The sequence below is a fragment of the Danaus plexippus genome, chromosome 25 (genome assembly GCF_018135715.1).
Source record: "Danaus plexippus chromosome 25, MEX_DaPlex, whole genome shotgun sequence".
In the NCBI taxonomy this organism is placed as follows: Eukaryota; Metazoa; Arthropoda; class Insecta; order Lepidoptera; family Nymphalidae; genus Danaus; species Danaus plexippus.
This window is the reverse complement of record NC_083553.1, coordinates 1,526,438-1,550,117: the sequence shown is the minus strand read 5'-3', so window position 1 is coordinate 1,550,117 and position 23,680 is coordinate 1,526,438. Positions and strand designations below refer to the sequence as shown.

At 28.3% G+C, this 23,680-nt stretch overlaps 1 protein-coding gene across 2 annotated transcripts in view; it reads left to right on the top strand.

Moving 5' to 3' along the window:
• Positions 1-4,657: 4,657 nt before the first annotated feature.
• The window catches only part of LOC116775134 (orexin receptor type 2-like), a 39,113-nt gene continuing 20,090 nt past the window's right edge, over positions 4,658-23,680 (top strand). Inside the window, exon 1 of one of the 2 annotated variants that reach the window (XM_061524568.1) lies at positions 4,658-4,859. The gene's annotated coding sequence lies outside the window, so the exon portion shown is untranslated. The remainder of the gene's footprint in view (positions 4,860-23,680) is intronic. The other variant, XM_061524567.1, reaches the window with a different exon arrangement.

Genomic DNA, 23,680 nt, shown 5'->3' with positions numbered 1-23,680 from the left:
TTATTTTCAACTAATACTGCCGATATTGCTGCAAAGTAACCGAAACGTCGGGAGCATGTTGTTCAAAATAACAAAAACGAGTAGTACAGTCAAAAATATAAGTTTTATTTACTTCTTCCTTGTTTAGAATAAATACATTGTAGTAAATTTATCTCCTCGTGGCCTGTTCTTGATTTCTTTCTACTTTGAAATGCTTTCTAACTTGAAACTAATTTGTACCGTAAACTAATTTTTTTATGATTTAGTCATATTATTCTGTCAATTTTAGCGTAGACAGCAGTCGTTGAATTTTTTCTCCGAAAATTCTATAGTCGTGTATCCACTTGCATTATATTACCCGTACGTATAAAAGGATCCCATATTAAATGAATAGTAACTTATATCCTAACTTTTTAAATATTCATTTTAGTATATTATCCAGAGTTAACAAGTTTTGCAATATTTAAAATTATAATAATATCTTTTGTTTTGTATACTGATTTTTTTCTAGGAGTTTTTTTATAGATATTGTTTTTTTCTCGTGCTCTATAAGAAATAATTAATTTTTTTTCCAAAATATTTTTTTCAAAACAACAACTAAAAATAATAACAAAATATATTAATAATAATACTTTTCTTAATAAGTCATGATATACATATATCTACTACTAAATAGCTACATGAATCATGCGAACTTTGGGAACACTAGTCTTTGGGATCCCAGTTCTTGTATTAAAATACCAAAGTACGAGCAAGTCCTCATATAAAATATATTTACTTGGAATGATAGCGATTCCAATATTTTGTTCTAAACAACGCAATAATTGTTTTCAATTTTATCAATATTTAATCAATCAAGAGTTTTCTCGATATATAAAATATGATTTATAACTGATTAGGAAATTTTCAGAAATGTATTTTATATAACGATAATTAAATTAAAGCAGTATAAGTTAATAAATAAGTCGTCACTGAAGCACTAAACTTTGTCTTGTTTGTTAAATTTGAATGAAGGCCATCAACCCGGATCATATAATCATAGTGTCACATTAAATACACCGTTTATGGTTTTATAGTGAACAGCGGGGGAGTAATAATTACATATAAAGCTAGGAATATACAATTACTTTGTTCCAATGACATACAGAATGTTTCGTAAGTAATATGGTTTACAATACTAAGTTCATCATTTTACGTCATCGAGTGTGATTGTGTTTGTAAGCCTGGTTGAGAATTATTTTCTTAAACATATGTATGCGGAACATACGAGAGAGAAATTCTTATACTTAAGTCATAGAGAAATGAATCTTCTTTCATTGGATAAATGAAAAAAAATAAACTTTTTATTCCTGTTCTTGAATTTAGTTAAATTTTTGTACAAACTCGGATTTCACTCTCATTCTGTTCAGTTTTGTGATGAGTACGTGATTTAAATATTATATTATTTTTCAATAGAATAACAAAATAAAATTTTATAAGTGAATGGAATGATTAATAGTGACCTCTCATTGTATCAGAGGTATCGTGTAAGTGAACAAAAGTTATATTTAAAACCCATTTGCATTATTAATATAAAGCCTGCCTTAATGAGATCTAAGACTTTCGCGAGTTTTATTCATTTAAATGATACTAATATATTTCGGATATACTACGCGGATTTTATTATTTTAAACTCACATATCTCACACTCACACATCTCGTCTGCCCGTGATCACGGTTGCTGAAAAGTAACCGAAACGTCGGGATTATGTAGTTTTAAAATAAAAAAAAATCCGCGTAGTATATCCGAAATATATTAGTTTCATTTAAATAAAGCCGCTATTCTTCGGGAAATGTAAACAGCTGTCACGAATGTTTCCTTACTTGCCTTTATATTACGTTTTTAGAAGGTCCGAGGGTTGTCGACTATTTGCTTCCTTTCACGGTTTCGCTAATGTTAGTAAATTAGAGAGCTATACAATACAATATTTTAATATTATATAGAAATATTCCGTTAAAAAATACAAAAAAAATTGTATTGAAAAGTTAAATTATTCAATATAGAACAAGAAATCACCGACAGCGACAGGAAAAGAACTTATGGTGTTCTAGATATTGCGTCTATCATAAAATAAGCTAGTGTCCTAAGTGGTTTATAGGAAAAGGAAATCGGGAAAAGTGCAGGTAAAGGACTGGGAAAATATAACCTCTGGACTAATACCGTCTAAAGATAAGAGTTATGCTGTGTTCCAAATTTGATTTTAATTTTATTAAGAGGGATTTACAAAACTTTCGTAGAATTTCTCGAACGAGCATAATGAAACTGGCGAAAACATTTGTCACACTGAACAAGATAGGTTTGAAAGAGTTGTTTTTTAATTCTTTGATAAAATATGTGGAATTTATTGGAAATCTTATAATAATTACAAACAAAAACTCTAAAAGTTAAATGTTTACCGATTGCATATGAGTCAAACTTGGATATGTGTGTTTTAGGAGTCTCTCCTCCAATATATGAGATCAAATCACCTAGTAACTGTCACTGGCAAACGTGAGCCAACGACGAAGTTCGACAACTCTCTCGGTTTGGCTTCACTAAGAAAACTTAAAAGTATTTACATCATATACCAGTACCTAAACTTCAAGAAAACAACTTTCTTTCATTTAATTGACAGAATGACGTCCAAGAACACTTACAAAGCAATAAATCAACACGAGAGCCGAATATAAGCAAGTCCGAAATATATTTAGAATTAGTTTTGTAATTTCGTGTTACCATTTCAGTTCATTGGAAAGAAAGATAAAAATATATTTATTTGAAAGTCACAAAATGTTCCTGAGTATTACATCTAATATATGACAAGAAACTGAATATTTCCTGTCCTGATCGTTCCTAATCTCCCTTCGTCCTTTAAATGAGACAAATATTTTTCGGATAAACTACGCGTGATTTATTTTTGTAAAAAACTACATACTTCCGACGTTTCGGTTAATTTTCAGCAACCGTGATCACGGTATGTAGTATGTAGTTTTTTTACAAAAATAAATCACGCGTAGTTTATCCGAAAAATATTAGTCTCATTTAAATGAATAACCCTCGCGAAAATCTTAGATCTCTTCCTTCGTCCTTCTGACTTTTAAAAGAAATTTTATTGTCACCATGTAAATATTTAAATATGATTTAGAAAATTTTAAAAATTATATAAGAATATAAATAAGAAATCTTGAAAAATTGTTAGTAATATGTCAGTTTCAATATATGGAATAATATGGAATAAACGAGCTATAATAAATATGTATCGCTATTAAAATGTTAATGTTATTTAAATAGAAAGATTATCTTATAGAGAGCTTGGAGAGGTCGTTTTTAGTAAGGAAATTTTCTATCAAAGGTGATTTTGTATAAAATGAGCAAGTTAAGCATATTCTGTTTACTTTGTCCGTCCTATGTTTGATATTTTTTTTGTTTCTCTAAATATTATAATTAATTTACGAATAGAAATATTTTAGTGACGGATCTGAATTTATTAGTACATATTGTTATAGGCAACAAATGGAGGGTTATTGTCGAAGTATATAAAGTAACAAATAAGCTTTTCTCTGTGGAACTTGATCCTTGTTGCCCCGAATATGGTTCACAGGGTTTCATGAACTTTGGTGAACCCTTTACTATCTGTCATAAACATCCCAAAAGCAACCTGCTTGTTTATGGAAGGAAATAATGTACATAATGCAAGCTCTAAATGAAAACTCGAAAAAGTCTTAAATCTCATAATGCAATGCAATCCTTACTTTTTCCTTATAGACTTTTTTAAAATATTAATTGAGAGTTGGAAAGCTATTTAATCAAAACTTGGTAATGGTGATGTCCAAATAAAATTTATTTAAAGAAAATAATAATTAAGGCTCTATTTATTTTGCAGTTACTGTTGTAAGTTTAACATGATAGAGTATAGAGACGTCTGTTAGTTTGTAATTTTTATTCGGTAGTTTGTGATATAATTTTTTTTGCTGTTTGTGAAATTACATATCCTTCCATAAAAAATATTTATTCCTACGTTATACAAGATCGATTTTCACTATAAAAAAATGTTTATTATAGGTTTTCAACTCCTGTTTTCGTCTTGTTATATGTTGCTCGATGTTTTGATTATTTTTCAGCGGCCGTGATAACTGGCAATATGTGAAGTGTCCCGTAAAAAGACGCGTTACATACGAAAAAAAGATTTTTTATTTAAATCCTACGTAAATAAATATTATACAACGTATGTTTTCGATTCTATTCTATAATAAATACAAAATCCTTTTCTATCTATCTGAAAACCCTTAAGCTACGATCGGCGTATTCCGCGTGTTTGGAAAAAACATATTTTTTATTCAGTATATATTATATTTCGTAATAACAACTTAAGAAGAGTTTACAGATCTCATTTTCTATAAACCTAGAATAATCTGAACCTGGTCCCATAAGTTTATAGTTCTAACAATTTTGGCACAGCAAATATGGCTAAAAGTTGTAAAGATTATAAATGGCGTAGATAAGGTAACCGTCACTATCGGTGCCTAATCGGATATATTAGTGGATCAATGTGTTAGATAAAATGTTCGGGTCAACAATCTGACGATAACACTAAGATGTATTTTTGTCTTCTTATTGTTGAGATTGTATGTTGTGGTTTTATTCATAGTAAGAATACTGTAAGCCCATAACGTTTCTGTCGGCTTTCCACAGTTGAAATTCGGTTGAGCTAAGGAACGCTCGTCTCCTTTGAGGAGACCGTACGCGGGAAATTTAGCTTTGAAAGTGAACAGAACTAGAAATTAGAATTTTACATACATTTGAAATTAATTAAGTGCTGGTTTGGGTTTTTTTTTTTATGGAGATTTTTTTAAGCATTTTCGTAAGTATTTTTGTTAATAAAAATATTTTTTTTAGCATAGGCAATGAAGCTAATTTTTATAATACTTTTTATAAATGTTAGTTAAATAAAAAATCGCGCAGCACGAAATTAGAAGATCTTAAATGTAATTAGAATTATCTTAAATTAACATTAAGACTTAAAATATTCAATTAAGATTTGTTAGATAATTTTGTTAATATAAATTCATGATGAATAATTATCTTGATAAAGGTGGTACGTTTTAAAATATTTTCTTATTTTATCAGCTTTTTTACAAAAATCTTTTTATTAGCCATTAAATATCCGATTGTAAGAAGAGGTACTTCGTAAGTAAAGCTGCTTCAGTGACAGATTAAAATTAAGAAGTCACCGATTAATGTCACATTATTTGCTTTTCGGAATTAACGCTTAAAAAAGAGAATATTGTATTTGAAAATTTTTGTAATATTATATAAAAAAAAACACAGTTTTAACTTTTGCAATTTGTTTAGTGTGAACATTATAAATTAAATAAAATTCAACTTTATATACTATTAAGTAACATGCAAGTAAAAATTGTTGCTGAAGATGTGTGCCAAGGTCATAATAATATCCGTAATATATTGTAACATTTGAAAATAAATAGCTGCAATAACAATTTAATTCTAATCCAAGATTTAATGTTATGTGGCTTTGTTGTCTAGTTATTTGTATAAAGATACTAATTGGGCATAAAGTTCATCTCTAATGTTAATTTGCTCACATTTGCACGCTATATTTAATTATGCGGCTTGAGTTTTGACATTAAATGTAAGATGCTGCGTTGGGATGAATCTATAAACCTTAGCGACCGATTATTCTAGGGCAATGTCGTTTTACAGAGAACATCAACATTGTATAATAAAATGAGCAAGCCTTAAAATATTCAAAACAATTTTCATATTTATTCCGATTCAAATAAAATGTCACTATTATTCGTCTTTCTTAAAGAGGGATATCATCTTAAGATATCCCCTTTTCCTTTATGATTGATTTAAATGATACTCTGATAATAACATAAATCAGTAAGTAAAAGTTTATTATTTTATACTATAAAACATATAATTTGTATTGAAAACTGTCATGTTATAATTTTATTTTACAACGATTTCAGAACGGAATACGTATTTTTTTTGCACATGTTATCAATACTAAATTAATAAATTACATTTTTAAATTACATAATTAAGGTTAAATATATATATATATATATATATTTTTTTACGAAATAATACAGTCGCTTGAAAATTAATAATCATTGCCAGTCATGTTTCTATAACCGAAGCTTACGCTAGGAGCTAGTCTGTTATGAAGTAAAACAATATATTTAAATAATTAACGGAATAAAAGAGCCGATAAAATAATATGAAAGTGATGCTATAGTTATTATTTTTCACTTAAAACGTTATAAATTAATTTAAACATTAAATTTCGATCCATCAACTAGTATATTAATGAAAAATGTTGTCGAATCAAAAGGAATCTATATTTTAACTTACGAGAAAAAACTAATGTTTATTAAACATATTTACATCTTTTTCTTATATGTATATATAATTTCCTATATTATGACGTAAATATTTAAAGATAGAACATTTAATGAGAATATTTGTTTGTGTTTATGGTTTGAAAATAACACATGTGTTAGAACAAAAATGTGTGAAAATAGACGAAGTACAGAGTAAGTTTAGAAAAACGCACACACACACATACAACACACACACACACATATATTTATGACTGTCTCTCAACGATAGTGTTTTCTAATTTCTAAGTAAACTAAAATTTATTTATAACATATTATATATTAGGAACTATCATATTATATGTTACATATAAAGTTAGTTTTCTATCCGCTTTTTAAAAAATAAGCTTCACGTTCACTGTTTAATAATACACAAACGTTGTTCGTATTTAAACCTTTGTTAATATAATTGTAAGATTTATCTAATCATTCGTAAATCAAATACTAATATGTGAAATCAAATTAATGAATAATCTCAATCGAAACGTTGATATTATATATTTAATCAAAATGTCTTCATTAGCTTCATTATTTCATTGTTATAATGTTTATTTATAGAAGATCCTTTTTTATTCAACACTATCTATAATTTGAACTAAAATTATAATTCTAGGAGTTGAAGTTGGTTATTGTATTGTGTATAAGTTATCATTTTTTAAATGCTATGAAGGTAACACTGAAAGTGTTTAGAAAATGAAAAACGGCTTAAAGTAGGAAGTTGCAAATACTTTCATTGTTTTTCGAAGTAATCTCCATTCCTCTCTGCACATCGTCGCATTCGATGGGACCACTGAGAAAAGCAGTGGGCCCATTCTTCCTTAGGGGTTCCTCTTCCTTCCTCTTCTATGGCTTTTTCGTATGCTTTCGACGCATCTTCAGGGCTCGTAAAGCGAATTATTCGAATTTTGTCTTTGGTTCTTTGGAATAAATAAAAACTTCAGGTTACCAGGTCACGGCTGTATGGCGGATGACTCATTATCTCGACACCTGCCATAGTCAAATATTTAACTTTCCGTTTTGTGGAGAGAGCTAAGGTATTGTTGTGGTGAAGGAGGATACTGCTTCGAGGGCCTTGCTGTCAATTTTTTCTAAGACAACAGGCAAACGACGATTGACATACCAGTCTGCAGTAACTGTCCTTCCATCTCCTAGTATAATTGTTGCGTAATAACCTTTCCGATCCAATAATGAAGCAAGCATTTTCTTTTTTGACTTCTTCCTTTCCTTACCTTAGTTGGCTGATTCTCGAATGGTAACACCCACTGAGCTGATTGCCTTTTGGTTTCGGGTTCGTAGCAATATATTCGTGTAAATTTTTTGAACTTGGCTCACACCACTCACAGCATTGATGTTATCTTCAGTAGTCGCTGTTAAAGGACGTCCCTCACGCGGATCATTATTGAGATTGCTATGTCCACGCTTAAGCTCGTTAAAACAATTGTAAAAAGTGAAACGAGATGGGGCTTCATTGAGAAATGCTAATCTCGGCCTATCATAGCTTTGTTGTTGAGAAAGGGCACAACGGAAGTCATAATAAGTCATTGACCGTAAATTTTCTCACGTTAGGTTCATTTTCACGTGTAACGAGAGTTTTAGATTTGTCGCCAATTTACAAAAAACAAATGACAAATGAATGCAATTTACTATATTAGGTTACCAAAGAGTTCTAAAATTGAAATTCAAAAAATAATAATTCATAAACAAAAGTTTCTAACTGGTTCGTTCAAAAAATTTTCAGTGTTACCTACGTAGACGTTTTGTCGAGTAAAATTAATGATTTCTAAAACTTTCGCGACTATTTATTTAAATAATATAAATATTTTCAGATGTACAAACTGTAAGTAACTATTAGTTTAGTTTAATTTAATCGAGTAAAATTCATTTCACTTCGAATTCTGATTTAAAAATGCATCAACACATCTATTCATACTTTCGTCTTTTAGAAAATAGGTTTACAACAATGTCATCGAAACGTCGGCTTTAAATCGGAAATGTAAATAAACATGACTTCCAGTCAGATTCATCACAGAGTCAAAGGTTGGAAGGAAAAACAATTTTAACTGGCCTATTTCTTAGTTATTTTAATGAATGATGAATATTTCGTCAATAAATATTAGTGAAATATTTTAAATCAGCATCCGATAGCGTGATTTATAAGATATAGAAAATTTACAAAGAGTTTTATATAAAGAAGCGATTGTTTAGCAATGGTTAAGTGTTAAACTTTTAGGCATTGGAATAGCCAAGTTTGATTTAATTTGTCAAAATTACGCAATAATAATTAACTTATTAAGTATATATATATATATATATATATATATATACTTATTATATAGATTGGTATAAAGGTAAACTTGATATCCATTCACGATCATTTAGGTAAAACATTTTAGTACACCCATTAACAGTATCAGTAGACATCCGATATTCACGTCACACAATATCGCGATAACCGCCTTTTACTTGTACACTTTAAGGAGATTTTTACGAAATATTAGGCTTGCCTTCCATGCTGTTCTATTATAGATTTATTGTTAAAGACTAATGAAAAGATTTATTCTACAATAAAACTAAATAATACAAAAAAATATGTTTAAAAATATACACACTCAAGTCTGATTTCGTTTTATTTTTGCCGAAATAACATTAGCTATCCAACATAAATATTATGTTTTATAGAAACTTTTATAAAGTATTTTAAATTAAGAATATTATTAGAAACGGTTACTTTAAACTTTAAAGTAAACGTTTATAATTATAAATAAATAAAAACAACTGTTTTTTATTTATAATTTTTTCAAAAGAGCAAACTGAACAAAAACTGCCAGTTTTGATTTAAATTATATTGAACCTGTATTAAATTGTATAACAGAGAATAACAAATTATTATAAAAACCTTTGAAAAACGTAAAAAAATATCTATAAAAATTATAATTGTTATACATACATACGAGCATAGATGTCATTAATAGTTTTACGTGTCTTCACACGTGAAAATCACATGTCTTAAGAGACGTTGCTGCTCGCTTATAAGTGCCAATTTTATAAAGCGTTATAATATCCGAAATACAATCGCCTTCATATTAATATTTTATATAAATAATGATTCTAAGAAAAGGGAATCTTAATGAGGCCTTTTAAGGCAAGGCTCTATATCGTGAAATTAAATTTTATAGTAAATGTGTTAATTGGATTTTAAGTTTCGTTATATGAATTCAGAATATACACAACCTTATTTTAAATATATATCTATACATATTATAAAACAGAGTCCCTCGCCGCGTCTGTCTGTCTGTTCGCGATAAACGGAAAAACCACTCCACCGATTATCAAACAATTATCACCACTCGATAGCGTAATTCTTGAGGAAGGTTTTAGTATATAATTTGTCAAGTTTTTGTATTTACTTGTGTGTACATTAACGATATTTGTTGAAGGTGTCGGGAAAACATGAGCCATTTGAGAGCTTATAACGAAAACCTAAAGTCTTTGAGATATAACAAATTAATTTATGGTGGAATTGTGTATCTTCTATGTAGGTCAACAGAAAAGTCCGCGGTGGCATATGTCTATACCTTAAGTATAACATACTACATATATCCATTCTACAACTTTTAAAAATTTCCATTCCTAAAGCGTTTATTGGAAAGCTATTTACATAAATACGGTATTAAGTTTTATCAAAATAAATTACTTAGTTTTCAAGTCTGCATCAGTATCTGGAAATTACTTTTTAAATCATTTAAATCGGGCGATCCATTTGAAAGTTATCATAATATAAGTTTAATAATTCTCAAAATTAAAAAGGCTATATTATATTTTTGTAAAGAGCCAGTGCGTAGCCGGGGCTGGTACCTAGTATGTACATCTATATATGCGTAATATATTAGAGTGAAATTTATCATACATTTTCATTACCTTCATAGTTATTTAATGCACGTCATTATATTCCTATTAAATATAAATATGTAGTCATATTTAGTGCACCAAGTTTTTAATTATATTAGAGTTTAGTCACTCGGTAATCAAAAAAGAAATTTCGTATAATTTTAAAGTAATACTGGTAATATCATAACGGCGAATAACGTCACAGTAATAACGTGAAGATATTTCTTTTATATAAATATGAAAGTTACTTCGGTTGTTTGTTATAACAATTAAAAGCTGAAGGGTTTGTTATGGAATATAAAACATCGAGTTATTACGATATATATATATATATATATAATAATTTGCTTGAATTATAGACTTAATGGATAAAATGAAAGAGTCAAACATGAGGATTTTTGTATCTATGTTAATTACAATATGGAGTAAGCTTTTTTTTTATTAAACTATGGATTCGTTCGCACTAGAATCGTGGAATATAATGCCAATGATAACGATTTTAGTTTTTATGACGAAATTTAATCTTGAGTACTGTGTGGAGCAGACACGAATGAATGTTGTAAGCCTATTTATATATACAGAGCTGAATTTGTCCAACCGACTGAATGACTTTTGGTCTACAAAGATTTGACAAATGAATGACGGAAGGGCTCTTTTGTTTAGTGATAATACCGTTTAAAACCTTCACAATTTTATATTTTCAGCTTCTGTACGTTACAAACGATAAAATGATGTAAATATCAGATTCAAGTACTAAATACAATTAAAATGTGGATGCAAAATTTGGTTTTTGGTTTCCGTTTATAAATATTTTTTTAAGGAAATGAATAATGAAATATTTCATTATTTCGACAATTATATTTTATTGCAAATAAAAAGAAAATAGATTTTATTTTTTCATCATCATCATCAGCCTATAGAGCCTACTGCTGAGCAAAGGCTTCTTCTCACATGGAGAAGATAAGAGCATTAATCACCACGCTTGCTCAAGACGGGTTGGCGATTTCATTCTTATAATTTGAATATAAGACCAGCTTTCCTCACGATGTTTTCCTTCACCGTCAATCAGTGGTGTCTAAATACTGTTAGAAAGTTTTATTTTTTTAATATAACGTATTTATATGCAAAACCGCTGCTTGTGAATTAGGTAGTTCGTAATAAATTTACAACCAGGCTAATTCCGTTAAAAATAACACTTCTATATTTGTATTAATTCTGGGCCAAGCGAGTGAGGGAATTAATTTTAAACACTAATTATGCATCTTTCTAATGTCGTGTTTGTAGAATCCCATATCAGAATTGGCAGCGTCTTCGATCTAGTTTATTTATCATTATTGCAAGTAATTTCTCTATTCTAATATGATAATCTTTACAGTTATAGTATAACAAAAATGTTACATACGACATTTATAGATTTATTATTTCAAACACTTAATCATATCAATTTTATATTGCTCTCAATTTTCAGACTAACCGAGTTAAGCAATATGAAAGTGATTTGAGTGGCTTCCTGGTAATTGTGTTAATTAATGACGTACAGTTTTCATATTATACTCATATAGATTCTCGTTTATTTCAGCGTCAAATGAATATAAAATAAATGTTTTATATCCATTACAGCTTATGATATTTCTGAGGAAGAAACCTCGAGACGAGACACAGATAATAAGATTGTGTTATTATTTTTTTATATAATTGAAAATGAGAAAAAAAAATACAAATTAATTTTCCAAATAACAAAATATTAAAAATATAATATTCAATATTCCGAAAAATATTAACTAACTTTGATTCTGTGAATAAAATTGTAGTTTTCGATAAATAATTATTTCTATAATAAAATATTAAATGTATTATACTTTATCTAACTCCATATTGCTTGTAGATTTTTTGTACATGGTTTTGTACATTGATATCATTAGTTTTAAGTGACCAACTTCTATTATAGATACTACTCTCTATACATGATTTATATTCTTTAGGCGGCCCATACATCTAAAATAATTTTGCACAATATTTTTATTGTGCAATAATATTGATAGCCCTTTTTGAACACAAATGTTCAATGATATTCAACAATAACATTGACAAACCATTGACGGATTGAACTGATCACACCCGCTCAAAACAGTTAACTAAAAAAATATTGCGCAATACTAACCCTACACAGTACACAAAATACATATTGCGGAGTAAAATATAAGCTCTCTGAAGATTCTTTTAATCATTGCGCAGTTTTTTAATATTATCCCTACACTGCTAATAATATTGTACAATCAACTTTATTGTAGGTGTTATAATGTTATAATATTTTTGTAGGTGTATGAGCCGCCTTAGACTCTATGGTGAACTGAATTAGGGCGAATGACTTCCAGTATATAGGATTTAAGTCGTTTGACGGATTGAGATTATTTGATCGGATTCCTTCTTTAAATGTTTCTTATTTTCGCAGTTTAAATACAAAAAAAAATGCACAAAAATGATTTTTTTCATTTAAATGACTAGTTTCATTATTCGGATATACTACGCGGATTTTATTATTTAAAAACTACATAATCCCGACGTTTCGGTTACTTTGCAGCAACCGTGATCACGGGCAGACGAGGTGATAATACTAGTTTCATTTAAATGAATAAAACTCGCGAAAATCTTAGATCTCATGATTTTTTTAACTTTCTTATAACGATCCATATCACTTTGTCACAAGTAATATAAATGTTTTACATTTTTTTCTTTCTATATTATATATAAATTTGAATTTTCACGCAATGAACCTTTTTGGACGGTTTTTTGAGAAGTGTAAGAGAAATGGACATAAAACTCTTTAATGAAATTCGGTATTATAAAATGTCTTTCTGTAACAAATCGTAATAAAAGCTTTTTGAATAGACTAAAGTAGAATTAACGAGGACTTAATCCTTGAATTAGAATTCAAAACACAAGCACTTGGTACTAAGTTTATTAATTTATTTCATAAAAACTTACGTTTATTATACAATCTAGGCAAATCTGTAAAGATTGTTAGGTCTGATGGTCAGGTCTGATAAGTTAAATAATATTTTAAACACAAATTATCCTTTCATAATCGTATTCTGTGGTATTATTTTACTTTTATTAAGACACCACTATATCTTATAAGCAATTGTTTCAGGTTTTTGTATTACGGTAACTTTAATATATAGAACATTAATATATATATATATATAAAACTTTGTTATATTAATTTCACTGCATAAAGAGATATTCCTTAATTATATTGACTCGCCTTCCAATCAGTGTCTTGGGAATAATGTTTATTTTGTACGAAGTTTTGATATTTTGCTTTGTGGTAAGGAATATTCTAGAAACGAGATTAATCAATGTGTGGCTGTGTATGTTAAAATTATCTCAATATATAGATAAGTAATATTTATTATTATAGAATTATAAAAACTGACAACGGTGATGGAGATTGTTTCAGCGTATTTAACTAATCTGATAATACAGCCATGATTTTATGTGGGTAAGAGAGTTTGATTTTATCCGGTCTAATCCTCTACGACCGATCAGTAAGGAAATGCAAACAAATGTATAACAATGCAAACAGTACTATTGATACTTATATCTAATAGGGCTAAAATAAAAGGACTGATAGTCTTCATTATTAGACGAAAATTACTCTTTATTACGTAATAAATATTATCTTACAAATACTATAACGAAAAATTGATAAGAGAATAACGAAGCGGTTATTAAATTTAATGATCTCTGGAATATAAACAGTCTAAATTTTCAAATCTTATTTTTCTTCGGAAAAAGAAATAGAAATATTTTACAAGTCACTAATGGCAAAAAAAAAATATACTTTTTCTTATTAATTTTAGGACACAATAAGTAAAAAATTAAGAAACATTTTATTACTTCTCATCAAAATATCTGTGTGATGATTATGAAATGTCAAGTGAATATATTATCTCTCTGAACATCTACCTTTGATGTAATAACTCGTAATTATCCAAACTCTATCTAAAGGCCGTTTTAATGTTAGATAAAACGACTTAAATAGGCTGATATAATTTAAATTGTTTGTAAATATTAAATATTATGTATAAATATATTTAGGAAGTATGTTTCAGATATCAGATTAAAGAACCGTTTAAATAATACATTATTTAGTTGTCAGGAAACGTACTCAATATGTTGTATCGATTTAGGGTCTGAGGTTTTTTTGTGTTGAAGAAATTTCCTAAATGAAAGTGCTTTTATACGTTGAGAGAATATTCTACCGTTTAGAAGAGGTCACAAGCTCTCATTGTTTAATGTTTCCATTGAAGTGCGACTTAAAGTGACTTTAAATATAGACCAGCACACTAATTTAGAAGACTACTTTAAAGTATTACTTAAATGTCATTAGCAAATAAATAATTTATTATAATTGCAATGAAAAATTAAATATAGAATCTAAATACAACTTGAAAATTAAAAATCTATATCAAATAGCAATTTTTCGTATCAATGTTTAAATGCATGAGAACCAACTGTCACTAACTGATATTGGGACCGAAATTAAATAGGACAAACAATAAGTGCTCTAAATTTGTAATAAAGAAAATATGTATGTAAGCTTTGGAAACTTGACTTTCATTTTTCTACTAAGAATGAGATACAGATGATGAAAATAGAAAAATACTCTTATATGGAAGCTAATACGCTTTATAATACTAGTGTTGTTTGCTTATGAAATTAGTTATACATCGTGCTCTATTTATAAAGACACCTGATGGCTCGTATTTATATGTTAAATTCTTGGCACTAAGATCAATTTCTTTAGTTCTTAACTAAGCGTTGATAACAAATTTTCAAATGTTCAAACGTATTTTCTGTGAGTCGTGAGGATGTATCCTGTCCTTTTCAAATATATAAGTAAAACCTTTAAATTTTATTTTTCTTATTCGATACTAAAGTGTCGAGTCAAAGTAAAGACAGAACACATCGATGGAATCTATTTGATTTTCGATGAATTACTGCAAATTATTTATAACAGCTTTAAAGCCGTGAAGTGAAAAGCTTATGTAGGGAAAAATTAAAAAGTTGTCATTAAATTATTATTATATTTAATAGATTACAGTAGCCTTAAATTAATTTTATACTCCTAGTACATAACAAACAATAATACATAAACAATTATTATATGCATCTTTAGTATCTGTTTTTTCTATCTAATTGAAGAAGAGACGAAACGAAATTACTCAGGATTCCACGGATTCACAGTGTGGGTTCTGGGTCCATCGCGTTGCAAGAAGTGGAGCTTCAACAGTGATCTCGCTTTAAATGCTCGCCTCCACAGTGCAAGCTCTACTCTTTACCTTATCAAATATGAAACGAACCTACTAGGGCTGCCTTCGAAGTACGTTTTAAAAGTGAATTGATGTTAGTTCTAGACAGGCCCAAGTCGTTTAATAGGTTGTAGAGAGATTTGGTTGTTATAGCTCTCGCTCCCACTTCTGCCACGGATAAATTTATTACGAACCTACATATTCTTAGTGTATTTGTTAGTAAGCTCGTAATACTTGTTGACCTTGATGGCACGATCTTTGAGAATGCTGGTTTCCCAAGGAATGGTATGCTCTATTAACACAACTTATTGAGTTTTTTTTTATCGAAATTTATTATATTTATCAGGACTTGTGTCTAATATTTGTATTAGAAATAAGTTTATTTTGCTGATATTGTTATGATAGGATTACTAACAAGAGACTGATGTGCGAGAAAATAATATAATATAAAATGTGGTATTTAATGAATTTTTTCCATTTATTGTGACGTAAACTGTGAGTGACGAATAGGCGAGGACAAAATTACATCAGTTTAAACTAACGGGGATGTTAATGGACAAAATACATACATAAAGTAAACCATACATCTTCTCATCATTTACCATAAACAAAAACGTTTGAATAACAGTCTTTCCTCTTCGAAAAATAGTTTCTGTAAAAATAGCGACGCCTTGAGTAATTTGATATTTTTATTTATTTGTTTCTTTAACGCCAATAACCGCGCCAATTTATAACAAGCCAAACAGAAATAACCAAACAGGACCGTATATATGTCAAAGATGACTGATTTAAATTACTATTACTAACTTTTCGTTAAGTTTGTTTGAAAACCCATACATATAATTTTTTTATCTAACATCTCATTATACTATATGAATGATAATAATGTAACAGTTTTTTTTTATTTTGTTATTTATGACTGCCAGTTACATTTCTCTGTAATGTAATCTGTTTTAAAAATTATCTTTAGGTCATTATAAAGCCACATCTCACGATCTACAGAACACACCACTGTGTTGTAACTATTCTATAGATATTTCCGTCTTCATATAAAAACATTATATTTTTTTATTGTTATAAATTTTTCACCTCGCTATCGTGGACACAGCTCTATGATAATAATGTTTAAGAATCGCCATAAAATGTGTGGTTTTATGAAACAAAGTATTTGATCACTTAGGGAGGATAGTAAATATGTGCTGTAAATAGCAGGCACTTATTATATTAAAGCAATTATATTAATTAAAACGTTTGTTAAGCCTTCCATAAAGTTTCATGTCGAAACGATATTTCCAAAGGAAATATACGAGAAACTGCTCTAAGTATCAAACTAGTAAAAAATGTCTTATAAGCATTACAATAATTTATGCAAAAGAAACAGTCTTTTGTTTTACAAGACCAAAATCCAAAGCCAACCAATATATATATAATATAAAGCATAATATTTTATAATATGTAAGAAAACATCCTGAAATTTTAAAAGAAACATACGCTTCTATACTTTTGAATAGGCGTAATCTAATACTAAAGCGTACACTAATGCGTTAAACCAAGAAGATATATCATCGTTTATATCCTTACTAAATGTAAAATAAATGGATACTCAAAGTTATGTCATAGTAATACTTTGAAAATGACCAGTTTTATGGCTACACCTTTAGTCCAAGTTTCCTGCTTTACACTACATATGACGCGTTTCCCGTTTCTCTTTTAAAAAACTACGTTGATACTACGATGTGCGAAGATGATTGTTACTATTAACCGTATTTACTTTACATTAATCCGTAAGTAAATTTGGACTAAGCATAGCAAATTGATTTACATATCCAAATTTCGTGACACATTACATAGGGAATTTAATTTTACTCTATTGAACAGAACTATAACATTTTATTTAACATAGTTCAGGAATTCAATGTCAATTCTAGTAATCTTAAAAGTCTTAAATCTTAAAGTTTCAGGAGTATTTTATTAAAGTTGTTTTATAAATATTTACAATCAAAGCCCATTTTACAACCTTACGAACTTTTAAATTAGACACGATAGTTTGAAAAGCTCTCAATTAAATTTTATATTTAGTTTATACACTGATAGTAGAACATAAAATAGATTTTGAATCCTCATGATATATGTGTGCTTAATGTAACTATATGGCATCACGAGCAGACGTCTCGTATGCCCGTGATCACGGTTGCTGAAAAGTAACCGAAACCTCGGGATTATGTAGTTTTTTAAGTAATAAAAGTCCGCGTAGTTTATCCGAAATATATTAGTTTCATTTGTCTATGCTTCTGAATTAATACCCTTCTTCAGAAATAAAGCGTTTATCTCACTAATGAATTTTGCGTCTCTTAATTAATTAGGAACACAATACAAGTTATATACATCACTCATATTACAATAATACATAATGTAGTACGTGATTATGAATATCTTTATCAGGGGTAAATAAATATACATTTTTAACATACCTCTGTTTTCAATTTTATTTGTAATGAATAATAAATTTATAACAATTTAAAATTTTTATATGTACGTATAGATTCGGTTCCATTACTAAGGTTATAGCCGGGCTATTGCTATAAAACCATAAATGTATCAAAGTTTGGTTTGCTTCAAACAATGCGTTAGGAAGAAGGTTGAAATTAATGATCCCATAAACAAGCTGTTTGATGTCTAATATTAAAGAGTTTTGTTATGCGGTTTACTTGGCATAAACGACATAAACACCTTGACCATGGATGGAATTGCCCGGCTTATATTAATATATCTGATATATCCGGAACAAAAGAACCAGTTAAAAGACAATCTCATCCTTGTTTCTCATTGTATTGTATTATGTATCATTAGAGGTTGTTTCATACGTTTATAGTAGGCGTTGTTTTACCGACGTTCGGTATTCGTTGAATTCCATGTCTATTTTTAAAGCATGTTTGTTAGCTTTTTAAAGCTAAGTGTGAAAAGCAATAAACATTATTCTGTAATGAGATGGATTTGAATCTTTATAACCGATTCGTTCTATCGACTGAGCGATTTTTAAGACGATTTTATGGCTCGATTTTTCTTGCGATAAATTGATATTGAACGACCTGTGACCACATTAGGTTTTGAACGCGCTGAGTATCCAATTTGGGTGACGTATTGCTTCGTTTTATTATCTGTGATAAATGGAATGATAGAATTAAATTATTGCGGACGTGCTCATTTTATGAAACTCCGTATTTGAAACAAACATGTGACAACTGTATTTTTTTTGTTATAAATATAAGTTTATTTAGGTAGATCTATAGAGGATTCTAAAATCACGAGCAAAAGTTTTTAATGTTTTAATAGTATTTTTGAGCGACGTCTACTCTATACTCATTGAAGTAAGCAAATTAATTATTAATTATCAATCACAATTTTTTTCAGTGATATATTAATAACGATTTAATATTAAAATTTTTAAACTATGTAGCTGTCTGAATCCGTGATAATTTTTTATTTTTTATATATGAAATCAAAGTAGCCTAATTTACTTTCTACTCAAGCAATTACCAGTTATTTATAGGAGAAAATTTATCAAAATGGATCGATCAAATTGAGAGATAGCCGGAATAAATTAGAATGTTTTAAATGAAAAAAAGTCTGAAAAAGTTTTGTATGAAATATTTAACTTATATACATATTGATTGTGTAAAGATGTTAAGTTAAAACTACAATTAAATAATCACACGATTATTTATATACATGTAAAACGAAATCCAACATACCTAACATATTATCATCAATTTTAAGTATATTTATAACATTAAGAACAAAATAAACGAACGAATTGAAAACATGAAGATGGTCAAAGTTATATTATTATAGCAAAAAATCAAAAATATTCATTATATTCATAAAATATTTTCTGTTTGCATCCGTAAGTTAGGTTATTTTATCTTCTCATACATACTTATATCGGTGTACTAGCGAAACTTGTATTAGATTTTCATTGTAAGAATAGCGAAGTATTTCTTGGCGAGGATGATAGTGTGGGGACTTGTCCCTGGAAGAAGTTGAAGGAGAATACCTTACCTGACTTATTGCTCATAGCTGGATTCTTGCTATTTCTTTTCGGTGTAGGCTCTATGGTAAAAAGTTATTTAATAAAATTAGTTTTGTTGATAATTTTCTTAAATTATTTTTTTATTATATACTGAAATTATAATTACAATCGGATGCAATAAGAAAATATTTTTAAAATGCAAAATTATTAATGTTTCTTTGTCACTGAATTGTATCTTTTTTGTAGTAGATCTTTTTTGTAATAGATTTAGTAGATCCAGCTTTGACTAAAACCAATAGCCAAAGCATTGTAATTAATTGATTTTCCAAACCTTTAAGTGGTGTTATCATAGCTCTAGAACATATTATAATTTTTGTATGACAAATCATTGAAATTATGTTGCTTAAAATAAATATAGTTGTTATTAAGAGCCAAGTAAAGAATCTTTTTTCAGAACAGATATATTCGAAGTTTGCTGTGGTTTATTGATTAAAATATTTATTAGGTATGAGTGTGGGTAGATGATTATATTTGCTACGGGCGTGTATTTCGTAATTATAAATTTGTTTAGTATGAGAAAACTAATAAGCGAAAGTCTCTGGGGAAAGTATTCGTTTTTGACCGATAATTTGTTATGCTACTGTTTACAGTTGTTGAAAGTAAAAAAAGAATAATTTTAATGTTTCACTGGGAACCTGAAGTATTCGTGTGAAAATGAGAGCGTTTTTTTGAATCCATGACTCACTGACATAGTGGAAGTGAGTAATTCTTTGTTTGTATGATTTTTTTAAATGATAATTTATGGTTATAACTTTTTTTAATGTTAAAAACTTATTATAACATTGATGTCTTTATTATAACGACAATTTTTATGTAATATTTATTAGAGGATTTTTTTTTTATGTTTAGAAAAAACGGGATATTTAACTTTATAAGACTTTTTGTATTTTAATTAAACGATGAATTTGTTTGTATTTAGGTCTGATAAAAAAAATACAGTTGATGTTTATAAAAAGAAGCAAAATAATTTTCCGAAAATAAGAAAAAAATATTTTCTAGCTATTAATCTAGAGAGCGAGCATATCTGCAAATAGTTTGTATACACTTAGGTATACTTATATGTGTAATGAAGGCTTCTATTTGTCCCAAATATTCTTGCTTCAAAAGAAAAGGGCCCTATATAAGAGATTCCTAAAAAAATTGGTGTTTATAAATAATTTATAAGTATTTATTTTATATTATTCGATTTGATAATATAATTTTCATAATTATAAGAAAACTGGTCTAAAATGAGTTCCATATCAATTATTTGCTTCTCCAAAAATATTCTTTGATTTTCTAAAAAAATCTGTTAAATTTAATTTATCGTATTAACATTGGAGGCTCATAAATTCTCATCAGACATTAACTATCAATGATGGCAGCTTTATGGTAAGCCTAGTTGAAATCACGGCTATTGTCTATCATTCTAATTACTTAATTGAACTTTATTTGGCTGTAAATTAGCCAGAGGTGTTATTTAGTTTATTATCCTCCGTAGCTTAGCTGTGGTAGATTAAGTTCAGATAGGTATATTTATATATATATCGGCGCAAGCAGCCTCAATGACGGATGCAACATGAAAATAACTCAAGGCTGTCATCAATTATTATAACAACTTATTGGTCGTCGTTTCTTTTGTTAAAAGTAAAACGAAATCAATGAGAATAGAACTATGTTTGAATTCTGATATAAATATGACGTCTGGACGCACGACAGCGGACTGCAGAGTTCAGCGAGTGCGGATCATAAAGAATGTGATTATGAAGAACCTTCGAGAAATACAAGAACATTTAGAAGAATTGAAGTTTCATTTCAAAATATCTGGAACGCACTGAAACAAGTGACATTAGTGACGTCAGCGAGGCTGGCGTCCTCTCTTTAAAATAATGAATTTGTAATAAATCCGATATATATATATATATATATATATATATATAGCGATATAAGATATATATATATATATATATATATATATATAGTGATATAAGACATGAACAAACGAAAGGGTCAGGCGACATGACTATATCAAATGTCAGGTAACTAAGACAGCGGTCTATATGGGGGCCTCCGATATGAAACTTTTTGGTGACAAAGGTTTTTATCTGTTTAAGATGTCACTCTACCTTTCTGTTTAAGCGGTGGTTAGAATCATTTATCTATAAACAAAAAAAGATAAGAGTATTTTTTTTTGTAAATTTACTCAGCAATAATTTTTGTAAATACAAACAAAATAAGTCTCAAATATTGGATGTGTCGACGATTCAGTATTTTTCCATAATAAAATTGTGAATAAAAATAGGTTAATTAGTGTGTGTGAATAAAAAAATAATAATTTTAAGCTACTAAGTATAAATCAAAGGAATAAATTCAAACGTTCTTTAAGATATGACGGACAATTTGGATTTTTTAGAATAACACAGTGTCGAAAATGTAGAGTCCCTAACTACCGGCGATGGGATATTGGAAGCAAATCGAATTTTTAACAAATACAAAGATCAGATATTTTGTGCGCACATATGTAAATATTCGTATAAACCGTAGAGTCCTGTGTACAAGACTGAAGCTTAGTAACATTTCCCTCGCTGAAATTACACCTAATAATTTCTATCTCATCTTTGATTCATCAAAGAAAATAAGAATAAAAAATTAAAAAAAAAACATGATTATTTTCTTTACAAGGTGCACATACTATTAACTTTATCGATTAATGGTACGAATTCATATTGTAAGATAAATATTCCTTCACAATTCCGATTCACAAATACCTTTTTTGAATATACCTACAAATTTTTGTGAAGTCCATTTTTTATAACTAACGACCAACTAACCGGATCATTGAGTTATAATATTATATTTAATAAAATCACATTATTTATAATTTTCAATATAGATGAGCAATGTACAAATACGTTTATTTACGTAATTACGTAATTATTTACGTAAAATTTGTCACCATTACATCGACAAAATATTTCACTTAGTAGAATATGTTACAATTCAAGGTATAGGTAAGATTTCTATAATAAATGATCTTTGTGTTTTTGAATTCAGTGAAATTTAATAAGGCGTAACAATTTATTGTTAAGTAAAATATTAGACAGTGCCTTCAAAAGGCTCCGTTATTAATTGTCAATCTTCTGTTTAAAATTAAAAATTATGCTTAAAATATATTTAGGAAATAAATAATAATCATGGATCATAGTAGAGTAAGTGTTTGTTTTGCAATAATTATAAAGAATTTTATAGATTTATATGTGATATAAGTATTTTCATTCAATACAGCAGTTTGTCAATATTCGATAATTGTTTCCGTGGACGATAATTAAATACATATATTTTTTTATAAATTTATATTAAAAACTTTACAATGAAGTATTAAAATTTTGCAAATTATTAAAATAATATAGTTAAATAGCCACATATTTTCCGTTTAATTTCTTGCCGCAAACAGAAATATTTAATTAGGAAAATATTCCAAGAATTTCCGTTACTCTTCATCGCCGTCTTGGGGTTTAATTGCTAAAAAATAATTTTTAATCAGCTTTTTTAATAAATATACGGAAACATCAGTTTGTAAATACAAATTGTTGAATTTTTTTAATCCCAAAACGTCTCCGACATTCCTGATGAGGGCACGGCCTCCGTGTAGAGAATAAACTGGCTTCAAAATATATTAGCGTTTATAAATATATTCCCGTTCATATTTATTACAATAAAATTGTAAGTCAATGTTCCTTTTCTTTTGTTACTCTATATTATTATTATAAGAGTTTTCGTTTGAAAATTTTGCAAAGGAGGCGTTATTAAACGACAAATATTCTCATGTACGTACAGAATAAATGATAATTAAAATTTATATATAATGAATATTCTGGGCCATCATTTCACAAGGACCCTGGGGTCACAAAATTGCAATCGTACTGTATCGAAGATTTTTTTCATTTAATACTTTTCTCAAATATTAAAACTTAATATTGATCGAGAGACTTTTCTTTTGTGTTTG